Source organism: Mastigoproctus giganteus, chromosome 4 (genome assembly GCF_048544385.1).
Source record: "Mastigoproctus giganteus isolate SK-2022 chromosome 4, ASM4854438v1, whole genome shotgun sequence".
Classification (NCBI taxonomy): Eukaryota; Metazoa; Arthropoda; class Arachnida; order Uropygi; family Thelyphonidae; genus Mastigoproctus; species Mastigoproctus giganteus.
Window position 1 is genome coordinate 216,998,057 of NC_143578.1, and position 15,037 is coordinate 217,013,093.

At 40.1% G+C, this 15,037-nt stretch overlaps 1 long non-coding RNA gene across 1 annotated transcript in view; it reads left to right on the plus strand.

Moving 5' to 3' along the window:
* Nucleotides 1-15,037, plus strand: part of LOC150087401 (uncharacterized) — a 95,077-nt gene that overhangs the window by 73,754 nt on the left and 6,286 nt on the right. The gene's annotated exons all lie outside the window — the stretch shown is intronic.

Sequence of the window (15,037 nt, forward strand, 5' to 3'; positions counted from 1 at the left end):
AGAATTTTCATTACTGTACTTTCAACTGCACTTCAATCAAGATCAACTAACATTCAAAAAGCGCAAAAATTAATTAAACGCTGAATAAGAGCTTTGAAAAATTTGAAGGTTGGTACTGGAAAAAACATGAATGTCAAGTTGAAGATTTTATGAAATCAGATAAGTTTAAAGATATTCCGTTTAATAAAAATAATGAATTCAATGCTTTTCCTAGAAATACGTTACTAGAAAATATAATTCAACACATGAATTTATGTATTTTTTCAGACAGAAATAATGATGAAAACATTTTAAATTATTTCGATTTATTAGAAACATCTACTTGACCTTATGAAGAACTAACTTCAGGTTAGATAGCTGGGAAAACAAGAATTGTGCCATTTCCATTTAAGTGAAATTTTAAAATATGAAATTGATTTGAACGATTATCCGGATTTTGTAAATAATGATGTGGAATAAAAAGTCATTTCAATCCCTGCAATAATCAATAAGCTAAAAAGATAGTTAGCACTATTGCAATCAGTAGTGCTGAAGCTGATGGAGATTTCAGTTTGGTGAACATTAATTGTTCACGAAATAAATTAACCAAAGAAGACATATCGGATTTAATGACGATAAATTTATTGTGAAAAAAGATAAATCGATTTAACGATAAAATTAACGATAAATCGATTTAACGATTTAGTTAAATCGATAATCGATAAATAAATTGTGAAAAAAGATAAATCGCAAGCATAGATTGGCTAGGGATGCAAGAGCTCGGCAAAAGTCAACGAAAACATTTTGTGAGAAGCAATTAGCTATATGGAAATTATAATCAAAATATTGAATATTTTATTATTGATAGAAATTTTTTTATTCTAAATTGCTGAAAATCAGTAAAACTTACAATAAATATATACACACGTGTGACAGCTGAGCCAGGCAGAAGCGATTAGATGCTCTGGCCGGGCGAACCATGGCGTCGCCAGAGCGTGCCAAAGAAGTGTTTGTTGGAAAAGAGCACGGGAGTGACAGTTTAAGTTTTGAGCAATAGGTGAAGGTGGATGATAGGAAGGCTTTCACCAGGAATTGGGAGAATAGGGGAGAAAAAGTGCACTCCAGCAGAAGAAACCCACCATCCAACGGAGATGGACTGCTGAGGACAGCAGAAAACATTGAGGGCGATAGAGCCCACCAGGCGAAGTTTTAGGGTAGGGAGCGGAATGGGTACTGCTCTGGTGTTCGGAAGATATTAAAGGTATAAGCTTTATACCTTTAATATATTAAAGGTATAAAGGAAGATATTAAAGGTATAAGATATTAAAGGTATTAGACGGTACGACTTAGGCTGTGAGACCAAACATTTAAATTAAAGGTTTCCCAGGCTTCCTAATTAGCTTCAATAAAGCAATCTTCCATTTCAATGGAAACAGTCCTTCCTCTAAGCACTTATTATATAACAGAAGTAACATGTTAGGTACCAGCTTAAAAAACCTCACTATAAATGCATTCTCAATCAAATCTATTCCTGGACATTTTGCAAAATTAAGTTTCTTTAACACCCCTGCCAGTTCATCTATTGTAAACGCCATGGTATTGCCTCTAGCTACATAAAACTGGTTTTTTCTCCGCTGTTCGGATTGGCACTGTGAGTCTAAGATGTAATCGTCAACCGGGAACAGCTCGGTTAATATTGCATCTACTGAATGCTCCCAGCCAATAGTCTCAGTAGAATCATCTTGAATTATATTAAATACCTCCAAACTTCTCAGTTTATCTCTTGAAAACTTATATAGCAAACCCCAGGGATCATTTCTCCCCGATTCTTTTACAAACAATCGCCAGGTTTCTCTCTTCCGAGTTTCCATGGTTCTCTTGTAATTATTTTTAAGAGATATGTAATTGCCATGCAATCTAACTACCTCAGAATGACTCCAATTCCAATGCCGCTGGTACTGTCTCCTAGCTCGATATACAGCCCGTCTTAAGACAGTCAGTTCGTTTGTCCACCATTGGCAGGATTTTAGTTTAATAACCTTCTTCCTACCTGACTTATATGCCGCTCTTACTATTGAATCCTCTATAGTATTAGCTAAATATATTGCAGATTCACGAACTATCTGTTGTTGTTTATCCGAGGGAAAGTCCCGAAGAACAGAAGCTTCATACATGGACCAATCAAACGATTTCAATGAAAACCGAACAATATGCGGTATCCGATCTTGAGTACCAGTTAAATCCGGCACATTCTTCACACAAAACAATATGGCTCGATGATCACTTGATGTCCAATCAGGCATTACCTTCCAGTTACAAATACAATGTCTAATACCAGAAATTGTTATAGTTAAATCAATATTAGATTCACCCATTGGACCACAGAAAGTAGACAGTTGATTTGTCTTTTTCATTACAAATAAATTATTGTTCGATACAAACTCTTCCAGCAATAAACCTCTCATGTCAGATGTTGTACTATACCACAGTGGTGACTTTGCATTAGCGTCTGTCGAAATAATCACTTGTTTAGGTCTTAAAATGAGCAACGCATACTCTAAATAATCCACGCAATTATTAAAGTCCATTGAAGGAGCACAATACAGAGTCATAAAATAGAATTGAACATTTGCCGAGGCTACCATACACATGTAGCGACCTGGTTGCATAACCTATGAACAACCACTACGTCTAGATCTCTATTAATGACCACAACTCCAGTTTTAGGCTCTTCCTGCACCGGTTGTATTATTCGTAACGTTAAGGGATAACCAAATATTCTAGATGTTTGCTCACCTGGAACTCTAGCCCAATAAGGTTCCTGTATTGCCACCAAATCAATTTGAAAATCCTCACTAATCTTCCTAATCTCGTCCGCTACCAATCTCGGTCGTTGTCCATTAATCTGCATTATTTTAATTCCTGTAGTATAAAAAACTTCAGTTAAGTCAGGATCTTCTTCCAACCCCCTCCATCTTCGTTCATTACAACTATTCATTAGCAGTCCGAGTTCGTATCCTTTCCAGTGCTCTTTGATATTCTGGACATCTTACGTCCCTTACTGAATGGCAAAAATCCCGCTTACGGCGCTTGTAGTTAGCACAGCTTGGCTCCTGATCTTTGTTTGGGAATTCAGCGTATACATGCCCCCCCCCTTTGCACAATGACCACAAGTAGGGGAGCTGTGAGTACAATATTTCGTAACGTGTCCATCTCCAAGACATAGAAAGCATCTGGGAACTATAGTAAAGGGGCGGTGCCTATGCGCACTTACTGCCAAGTATAAACGATCCAATGTGGATATAAGCTAATATAACCTTGGGGAGAGAGTAGAAACCCAGTGTACAAAAGCTGTACTTCTAGACTTGGTCGTAAACCTAAAACTTATGTCTTTCTTAACTTCCTCAAACGTGATCCCGCGTTCTTCCAAATTCTTACAGTATAATTCTTCAATGATATCTTCCTGACTTAGCTCCTTAGGAATATCATATATAAACACAGATGGGTTGCCCTTTTTGGGAACACCCCAAAAGTTATTCCAACAGACGCCAAAGAATCCGATGCAGCTATATTCACCAAATCCGTCTTCAAAGCTGTTTCTAATAACACCCCTTTATTTCGCACGAAACGTAGCGGTCGGACTTTCACTGACTTAAATTCATTTTTAAAGCATTTGCCACAGCAGTTTTCACATCAGAACTCGATTTAAGCTCACTACTATCAGAAGCTCGAAGAATCATAAGACTTTCCCCAGACTTGGGTATTCCTTCCTTAGGACGAGTACCACTCGCTATCTTCGCATAAGTACGCTTTACTTCCACCCCCTGCACTTGCGCATGATCTTCACTACCTACTACACCCTCCTCTTCACTCACTACTTCTTTGTGGGCCTCAGTCTTACTATAAGGCTCAGACGAAAATGTTTGAATTAAATGTTCTTATAAATTCGCCCGTTTACTGATCTCAGCATTTAAAGCTCTAAGTTTCTCATTTTCTATTAATACAGCCGTAGTCGCTGTTTCTAACTTAGCCCATTTGTCCGTAATTATGTCTCCTGCCTTCTTTGTAACCTTATTAACTTCTGCCAAGAGGAAGCTCCTAATATCTTTCCTCATTTTCGAGATCCCCTCACACATTGATGATACACTTGTACATTGTATTGCTCATCAGTCATAGTTTCAACGTCCTGATTTGGTATAAGTTGCACCTCAGTATTCGCAGCTACTTGTTCTCTAACTTCCTCTTCATGCGCTAACTGAATATCCGTATTCTCATAAACTCTAAACTGATCCTGACTACGTCCTCGAGAGTATACAAACTCCCCATATTTTATAAACTCTTCCCGCGAGTGTGGAATTTTAGGTGGAAGTAGGGGGGAACCGTCCTCCCCTGTATCAGATCCCACTGTATGCTTCCTAACTGTTCCACTTTATCCTTCCATAATTTATTATTAAATTCAATTATCCAACTACACAGCTAACAATGTGTTAGTTCTTATTAATTTCGAACAGTAAACTCAAACTAATTACTTTGCAGTGAAAACTAATCAACTGCTAGATTACCAAAAAAAAAAAAAAAAAACACACACACACACACACATGCAGAACAATAAACCAGTACGCTATTCTTTCTACAGATCCCTATTGATAATAATAAATATTAGTTCCAGAAATAAATAAATAGTTTTCAGACAAAACAGTAATTCTGACTATGTATAATCACACTACTCCTCCCACAGGAGTAGTTTTAGAGTACTCCTCCCACAGCAGCAGTTAGTTTTTAAGAAAAGAATGATGCCAGACTTCTGCTGGATCGAAGGCTATGAGAAGAAATATGGCTTTATATTAATGTAATAACGTTTCCTTGCAGAGTCGCCATTCCTCTCGTGATTGGCAACAGAAGCAAGAAAATTTCTGATTTTATCTGTTAAATTGCTGACAAGTTTCTGAAACCTCAAGTCTATCGTCTAATTGTTAACCCTCGAATTTGATGTGGGAAGCGTATGGAAGTTTTTATCCGTTCAGAAGAATTTCTGGTGGCTTATTATATGTATATGTCTAAGGTGGCACCTGGATTAACGTCCATCTCCAACAGTATCCTCTGTATGCAAGTAAAACCTCTACGAATGGGCCTACAGTGTAAGTGAGTGAAAAAGTGTGTGTAGTATAAATGTAAAAAAAAGGGCTCTTTCGCCACCAGGGAGTCTGATTCCTGGTGCCCGTTCTGGGCCTACTTCACTGTCAGTACATTGAACACAAAACACCGCACCCACCAGATGTAGTCCAATACCGGTGGGTGTGGACTCCCCTTACTCCCAAGCTGTCCTCACCTGGGAAAAAAAATAAAAATAATAAAAGAAATGACTTATTATAATTCAGATGTTTCTTAAAGATCACGAATTTAGTCTTAGTAGAAGACATTCTGAGTATGTTAGTACTAGCCCATTGGGAAAGGTCGCCAAGGATATTTTGAAACTGGTCTTCAAGAACATGCCTGGACCTACCAGAAACTTAGATAACTAAATCGTCTGCATAGGCAATCTTTATAGAATAATCACAGCTCTTACCTAGCCAAGAGTCCAGAACTACAGTTCAGAGTAGTGGCCAAAGTACTGAACTCTGCAGGCATCCTCTGAAAACATGAGTAGAAAACGCCATATGTTTGGCAACGACTTTACGCTTCTATCAGTAAAATATGATCTTAATACTTTGTAAATGATGGAATTGTATTTGGCATGTCTAAGTGTATGGGGGACGCTCTCCCACCAAAGGGAATCAAAAGCGCCCTCCAAGTCCACAAACAGAGCAAGTTTTGTATTTATCAGAAGAAGTGGAGATATGCCCTGTAAGCGTATTAATGGCATCACCTGTGGATTTTCAACATTTGACCCCAAATTGGCAGACCGAGCAGAATTAATGATCGTGCAATATTCTGTTAATTCGAGGAGTCAACAAGTGCAGAAATAATTTATAATTGGGAAATTCCTTCAGGAAAACATTTTTTGAACATGACAAGCAAAATTTGAGGATAAAGTTCATGGAATTTAATTATGAGAGAATTTTCTATAAGGATTAATCCGGGGAATTTCTTAGCAATTAATTTTGTGAAAGTAATATTTAGTTCTGTTAAGTTGAATAGGTCAATATCTGACGGTTCTGTGTAATGAGCATTTTCTAAACGAATCCTAGCCTGTCAAGGAGAGTCTTGTCCTGAATCATCCTTAGGAAACAGTTATTTGGTGATCATTTCAACAGATGAGAACCAATCTGATGATTCCTGGTGGCTGTTAATGACCATGTTATTAATTTATCTGCTACGTAGCTTATTTCTTGAGATTTTATAAGTTAATCCCCACGAATCTGAGTTACCTGTTTGTTTCTCATGCCATCAGCGAGTTTTCTAGTTTGCAATAGCTTCGAAATAAAATATCCGTTTGTCTTTAAGACACTGCTTTAAGGCTTGAACATCGAACGGTGCCTGTTTCTTTGAAGACTTTCTGGTAACTGTTAGCTTCAGCTTCGCTATCCACCATTGAACCACGTTTGATTTAGCTTGCTTTCTTCTGGCAGAGTATTCAGATGTGATGTATAAGAGGTTCTGGACGTACTTGGTATGTTCTGATGCTGAAAGGGAATTTAAATTCTGAGCACTTCCTGGTTGAAAATTTGATCCAAAATTTGTTAATTTTCGTAATAGAAAATCTTAAGTGTCTTGTAGATCAGTGGTTCCCAAACTATTGAGATCTACGGACCCCTTCAAAAATTAAAAAAAGTTCGCGGACCCCCTATATATATGTATATGTATATGTTTCTGTGTGCGTGTATATACTTTATGATGAACACTGAGTTTTCTGAAAAGAAAATTCAAGGTTTTATGTTTAAAACAACTAAACTTTATTCTAATGTTTACATAAATACATAATAATAACTTTAGTTATCATCATTTGCTATACAAGAACAAATAATTTGACCAGTTCCAGAGGGTCGTTTCGCGGGCCCCCTGGAACTTGTCTACCGACCCCAGTTTGGGAACCGCTGTTATAGGTGAACACCTGCCAAAACATGATACTGTTTTGAAATATAAAAAGAGATTGCAGGGTGATCATTATTAACCAAATTAGGTCGCACCTTCCAACGTGATATACATCTAATAAATTTGGTAGACGTCATAGTCAAGTCAACGTTAGATTCTCCATTAACTGTGGAGATGTTAATAGGTTCGTTTGGTGGATTTTGTATGATCAGGTTGTGTGAGAGAATTAATTCCTCTAGCCTCGTACCCGTGGGATCAGTAAATCCGTTGTGTCAAAGGAACTCCTCAAAATCGCATCCAGCTCTATCATCAGAGCCCTTTGTCCCCAGAGCATTGATTGGAAGGACCCAGCACACCACCTGCTTCGAATATTCTACTTACCTGATAATACACTGAAAGGACAGAATTCATGGGATACCTGGTTCCTGGGTAACGCGACGCTGTCATCCCTCTCGCTAGTGGGCGAATCCACTGCTTGGCAGGTATACAGGTACACTGCATCATTGCATTCACGTAGATGGTAATTCGATGTCAGTATGGGTAAACGTCGTGAGTTAACCGACTTCGAAAGAGGGATGATAGTGGGTGCCTGACGCATAGGTCACTCTATCACGGGGGTTGGTACAGAAATTGCAATGTCCCTGTTCGACAGTATCAAGAGTGTATCGGTAATAAGCTATTCCTGGAATAACATCATCGTGGACAGCGCTGTGGGTGGAGAAATGTGGTGAATGAACGTGGCCGTCGACGTCTGTCTCTCATTGTTTCAGCCAACCGGAGAGCGACAGTGGCACACCCACGCCATCTTAAACGAGGGGGGGGTGCCAGAAACGTCTTCATCAAGACTCTCAGGTGATCATTAGCCGCAATAGGCTACGGGAGCCGCCGACCAACCAGAATCAAATTGCTAGCACCAGGACAGGACTCTACGCCTCAACTGGGCGAAAGCACACCGGCACTTGACCTTGGATGATTGGAGATGGGTCTCCTGGTCCGATGAATCTCGTTTTCGGTTATTTCAAGCGGACGGGAGGGGGGAACCGCACGAAGCTATGCATTCGTCATGTCAAAAAGGAACTGTTTAGGCAGGTCGACGGTTGGTAATTGGTCCGGGGAGTGTTCAACTGGCACACGTTGGGACCTGTGGTACGTCTAGATGCATCTCTGAACGGTCTAGGTACGTGTCCATCCTTGCAGACCATCTGCATCACTTTATGGTCATCGTGCATCCATAGGGAAATGGGCTCTTGCAGTAGGACAATGCTCCTCCCCACAGAGTCATGGTGACCAGAACTTGGTTCGAAGAGTATTCCTCGGATTTTACCACCATGGAATGGCCTCCCCGTTCACCGGCCATAAACCCTGTGAGCATCTTTAGGATGCTGTGGAAAGGTCCGTTCGAGCTTTGGGTCCTCGAAACAGGAATGCGACGGAATTATGGACAGCGGTGCAGCAAGCATGGATGGAAATACCTGTGGAATGCTTTCGTGAACTAGTGTACTCAATGCCTCGCCATGTGACTGCGCTTATCCGAGCGAAAGGTGGACATACCCGTTACTAGGTAAGCCTTCCATGATTTCTGTCCACTTAGTGTATGATAGTCTGATGGTGGGCAATAAGAGATATAAATCACATTGGATCCAGAGAACCAATAACCTCAGCCCGCAAACCATGCAGAAAGCAGATTACAGAGATTGCAGAAACTACGAGATCCGGATCTCTGAAAACAAAGCTGCACGTGGAATCCTTTAACCCTTAACAACCCTATATCTCCTAGGATAACCAGTAACGTGATTCCGTAATGAATATCGCTCTTACAACGACACTAGGTCAATAGTTCTCTCCTCCATCACATTCGTCAATTTTGAGGCTATGTTCAAAGCCCTCTGGTCATCGATCTGCTTAATAGCATATGTTTGTTTATCAGCCATGGTTCATTCATTCTTCATCGAAGAATATCCACCGCTCAGGCATATTCGAGACGTAGCTTATCTACAGCAGAGTGCCAAAAAGGCATCTTTCTTCTCCAGTAATTAACAGAAGACAGGGAGTCCTCTGTTATTATACACTCTATAAGAATAGCCACGTTTACCACAAAAGCCACCACTCCTAAAAAATTTCGCGATAACACTCAGCTGGCATCAGAAGGTTTCTCACTCTACTCCACGTAAACACGAGACCTAGCTATCAAAATCTTCACTGCATCGGGAGATGTCTTCATCACAAAATTAAAACCTGATTCAATATAGTTCGACAAGGACGCTACCTGTTTTCCATTAACGTTATTATTATGTGAATACCACTCTTATACACATGAAATTAATAATATAGTTTATTAGGCTGTTCGACTACATTACTGTATATCAAGGTGACGTTTCGGGTCTCTTACCGATACCCATCTGATGACGGGTATCGATTAGATAACTGAAACGTCACCTTAATATATAGTAATGTAGTCGAACAGCCTAATAAACTATATTATTAATTTCATGTGGTATTAATATAATAACGTTAAAACCTGATTTATCTCACATTTTATTCCTGTTCACAACAATAACAGAAGAACGAAACTGCTCTTCCTGTTGTACCCCAATGTCCACCAAGATCCTCTGACAAAGTTCTATCAAGAAGCGATCGGGTCATAATGTAGTTAAATAAGAGCAGGCCACGGAGAAGGGGTCTGCTAAAGATGGGAAGGGGAATAGCCCCAGGGAGGGAGAAAGACATGGGAGACAGATGCTCCCATGAGAATGCCATATGAAGCCCACATGGCAGGTATCAATCCCGACCTCAGAAGGGGTGAGCGTGGCAGCATATAAATCCGACGCTGAGAGTACGTCGTCAGCAGATCCTACTCGGGAGAGACGGCCGGAGTTTGAATTGTGCCAAGGTTTGCATTTAAATCCCACCTTGATGAGAAGGATGTATCCAGGTCAGCAATGAGAAGAGAAGAGACTGGGAACGCGTCGAGTAATCACTTAGAGAAGCATGCTAAAACATTATACGTGACTGGGAGTTCACTCCCAGTTGGATGGTTTGTGGAGGAGTTGAAGCCATTTTCGCTTGAAGAGAGAAGTAGTAAATGTGGAAAAAGCTGTGAAAAAAATGTTTGGATTTGATTAGTGCCCTAACAGGTTGCAGAGTAATCAGGTTAAGATCTGTGAGTAGTCGTTGCCAGAGGTCAAGATGGATGGTGGAAGAAGAGATTAAGTATTCCCAGTCTTTAGTTTCTTCGCAGAAACATTAATAATCTTTAGAAAGATCATGCAGTTTTTCTTTATGGAGCCATGTCCAGTTAAGAGATATGATGTCTCTACGTTTGGTGTAAATAATTAAAGGCACTTCTCATAAATGGAAGAAATCAGGGAAATAACTTGGGCATGTGTGGACATGTGTATATGTAAAGGGTGGTTCCTAGAACGTCAGTTCAACTCTGCCTCGTATCACTGTGAAGAATAGTACCACTATAAAATGTCCAGAAATGTTATTGTTGTAGGTCTGTGTGTATTACGTGTGTGTTCCATTGTTGTTCTGCACCAATAACAGTTTTGGACATTTTTTGGATGATTCTGGGTGCTCGTCCATATCACTGGAAGGTGGGCCGGTCTATGTAAGGCACGAACTGTCTCAAAGGAGACTGACCCATCTGATGTTGCTAGAAGGTGTGCTAGGATTCTCTGGGGATCTTTTCCGGAGGAAAAAAAGAAAGAAAAAAGCCCACCCGAGGTGCTGGATATGGAAAATAAAATATAAAAGAAATGAATAAAAATAAATTTAATAATTAGAATAAAATAAAATAAATATATATATCATAATATAAAAATAAGAAAAAAAAATAATAGATAAATAAAAGAAATAGATAAAAATATATAAATAAATAAAAAGAAAGAAAGGCAGTGGTGGTGCTAAAAAAAGCCGGTGGTGCTAAAAAAAAAGCACTTAATTTTGTGTGTTGGCCTAATCTAGAGAAAAAAGTTCACTTCCTGAGGATTTGAGTTTATAAATACATTCAGCAAAAGGAGATCTAACCAGCTATATCCTGTTGAAATCTGACGGCACAAAAGCCTTCGCAGAAATACGTCTTGGGCGAAGGACTGAAGAATCTGAAATGATTCCGAGCTTTGAAGCAGAAACGACACTTGTCCTGGTTGAAAATTAATAAATGCATGAAGACAAACTCTAAGAAACTCATACAGGCAGCAGTGAAACAAGATGTGATTCCAATTTTCTGGTAACCCACACGAACAGAGGTCTGTTTGAGATAAATTGAACCTAAAAAGACTGATTCATCGATCCATGTCTTGTCAACAGGTAAGACGTGCATATAGATCCATGCAGAACCACAATTGAACACGTTTTTCCAGGTGAAATTAAACTTTTGGTATAAATTTTCTCGTTGCACCAATGGGAGATGTATCCCATTGGGACAGCCAGATATTAACTAACTCGTTCCACAGTCTCCTTCTTTCTCTTTTAGTATGATCTTGAAGGTTCATGGTTATTCTCAAAAATTATGTCTCAATATGATTTTCAGTCTGTATAAAAATTCTCTACAAATAACCTGAAAGTCTAAAGGTAATGTTCTGACCAGTACCTGCAGACTGTCCTGCAAGCCTTAACTATAGATCGCAAGATGGTTTTGTGCAATGAGGCGAGTTTCGATTTGAAGTGATTGAGCTGTGCCCTGTGAAACCACGCACCGGCAGCACACGTGACCAGCGGGAGGAAAACTGCATTGCATTATATCCTCTAGAAAACCTTTTAAGGATAAAAGGTTTTCTATAGAGACCCTATTCAGCACGGGACACTCTAACAATTGCACCAGTAAATCTACATATTTTATATAAGTTTATCAAATGAGGAATAAAATTGAGACTGGAATCAATTACCACTCCTAGAAGCTTTTTCTGTTTAATTATGGGGGGGGGAGAGAATATCGTTGATCATGACCAAAGGAGGACGAGAGATATCCAACTTTTTGCCAAAGATTATCACCTTTGTTTTTGACAAGCTCATTTCAAGCTTATTGGTAACAGTACAATCATGGAGATCCAGGAGAACAAAATTTGTGGTAGGTTCATGAGCCGCCCTGGAGTTACCACTGACCAAGATGGTCGTCTGCGTACGCTATTATTTTGACGTTATCATAAGATCGGAAGATCCACTGCGGCAGCACCATGTTCCATGTAAAAAGAGCCAACCCAGTGTAGAGCCTTGTGGGCACGCTATAGATCTTGATACTTGGATATGTCTAGCCTTGACTATTATGGTTCTATTGGCAAAAAAAAAATACGGATTAAAAGAAAAGGTGGTTGGAATACCTTGTCAATTGCAGACGTCCGAGGACGCTCCCACCAAGGGAGTCGAATGAAAACAGCCATGATATACAATGAGTGATCACTCAATTATAGCCACCTACCTACTACTTCGTAAGTCCTCTTTTTGCCCTCAGTACAGCAGCTCTCCGATTTGGCATTGATTGAACAAGATGTCGGAGGCGTTCGGGAGGTATGGCCAACCAAGCTGTGTGTAATGCGGTCAGCAATACAGGTATGGAGGTGATTGGTGTATCCAGACGCCTGATATGCCTTCCCATAGTGTCCCACAAGTGCTCTATGGGATTGATATCGGTGCAATTCGGGGCCCAATCGATATGCTGAAAGTCAGAACTGTGTTCCTCAAACCATTCCTGCACAACAAGTGCCCGTAGGCTCGGCACATTTTCATCTTGGAACACACCATCGCCATTCAGAAAAAAGTGTAACATAGCGGGGTGAAAACAGTCACAAAGCAGTTGACGATAGCGGAGACGTTGATACGTTGTTCAACTGATACGTTGTTCACATGCACCAAAGGGTCCAGGTTGCTGCCAGTGAAACGTGCCCTACACCATGCAACCGCCTCCACCGGCCTACACTTCACACATAACTTTCTTCCATACTGTTAGACAAGACCCATTGCAGTGTCTACAAGCTCAACTCATCGATAACTTTCGATTGACCTCCAATTCGACCTGATTACACCATTTCAGCTAAGTTCTGGGCAAAAATACCCACAATACATAAGCAATACAAATGGCCCAATTCCTTCCTGTCCAATTCAGGACTGGATAACACCCTTCCAAAGCATCACACTGATGTGGGAGTAGCACCAACAGGTTCTGCAGATTAAGATACCCCAAGGTCCACTCACGTTCTCTCATCTGGATTAAATATCTAAGAACACCACTCATTACAATCCAGACTGGCCAGATTTTTCATCCTAATTTAGAAATTGGAAAAATTCATAATTTCACACTCTGCGGAAATTCCTCCAAAAAAATATACTAGCACAACACATACCTAAAGCCCTTCAAATATTTACCAAAGTATGGATTACCAGAAAACAAGAACCCCCTGGACCACGTCAAAAGGACAGCTCCACATCAGAAAAAGGAAGGGCAGCTGCACATAATGAGAGACTGTACCCTCAGAACTTTTCAGAAATCCAAGAACTTAGAGACACCATTGAGGAAGACAAAGAGGCCAAAGAAGAAGAAGAGAAAACTCAAACCACCAGTGAGAAACATGAATCACAGAAAAATAACATACCAGACTGCCAATCCTTATACGAAGCAGCATCCCATCTGAACAGAGACGTGGTCATATCTTATCCCAAGATGCTAACAAAGTTACTAAATCAGGCATCATCAATTTTGGGCTCGAAAGATGGTCTGAGATGGAGACCATTAACACAGCCTTGATAATTGAAAACGAAAAGCTTAAGGTCAGAGCGGAAGAACTCGACAAGAGGGTTAAGGACCACGAAACCTCATCTAAGGACCTTTCCCATTCTTCCAAACTGACATATGCTCACGCTTTAAGACAAGGTAAGAAAATGCACAATGTCAATCCTACCTGTGATCTATTGGACAAACTCGGACATGAACGACATTCTCACCCTCCGCCAGAGTCCATAATATCAACAGCTCCCCAAAGATCTCCAACGCAAAATGTATTAATACTGCATGCATGTGAGGGGTCAGATCTAGAATCCACTCAGGATGTTAAGATCTCAGTTGTCAACAGATTGAAAGATGAATTTAAAAATGTGAAAATCAAATCAATCCCTACAATTAAAAACAAAGGCATTGTACTGGAGACAGCTAGTTCTATGGATCTAGACAAAATTGCTTCTTCGGACACCTTCTCCTAGTACGGTCTCAATAATTGGAAACCCAAAATGAATTACCCAAATATCCTAATATACGACATCCCAAAGGAACTCACTAAAGATGACATTTTAACAGACCTTTACCACAAGAACCTGCACGACTATGGTTACAGTTTTGAAGAAATAAAGAATGCTATTAACCTGATATTCCACACACGATCAAAGGCGAACTCCACCAACTGGGTTATAAGCATCTCAGCCAAATTAATAAAACACATCTTGGAATGGGACAGAATCTATCTGGTATACTCGACTGACAAGTTCCGCAAATTCAACATAGTGAACAAATGCTTTCGCTGCCTAGGTATGGACATTCATCCCACAACTGTACACACAAAATTTTAACCTGCGGTCACTGTGCCATGGGGGTCATATCTACGCCGATTGCCCCAACAAGCAAACGGTCCCAAAATGCATCAACTGTAAGAGACGCAATAAAGACCACAATCATTCTGTCCGGGATCCCACCTGCCTGTAACACCTGAGAGCACTGGACCAGGCAAGAACGAGGACCATCAATGAATAACTCACCAAATCCTTCAATGACCTCTGCCCATGCTAAGGTCATCACAACTGTTGCTGATCTTTCTGTTCTACAATTGAATGCGCAACGCTCCAGAACGGTTACTGACGAGGCCAGAGTTATCATCAACGAACACTCCTACGACATTTTATGTCTACAGGAGCCTTATTTCTCCAGACAAATTCATGGACGAAATTCAAAGGCCATGGGATTTCCGATCTCCTGAAGAATCATACATTTACCAGAGGGTCTTCCAAAAACAGCCATCATTGTCTGCAATGATTCTCTCGA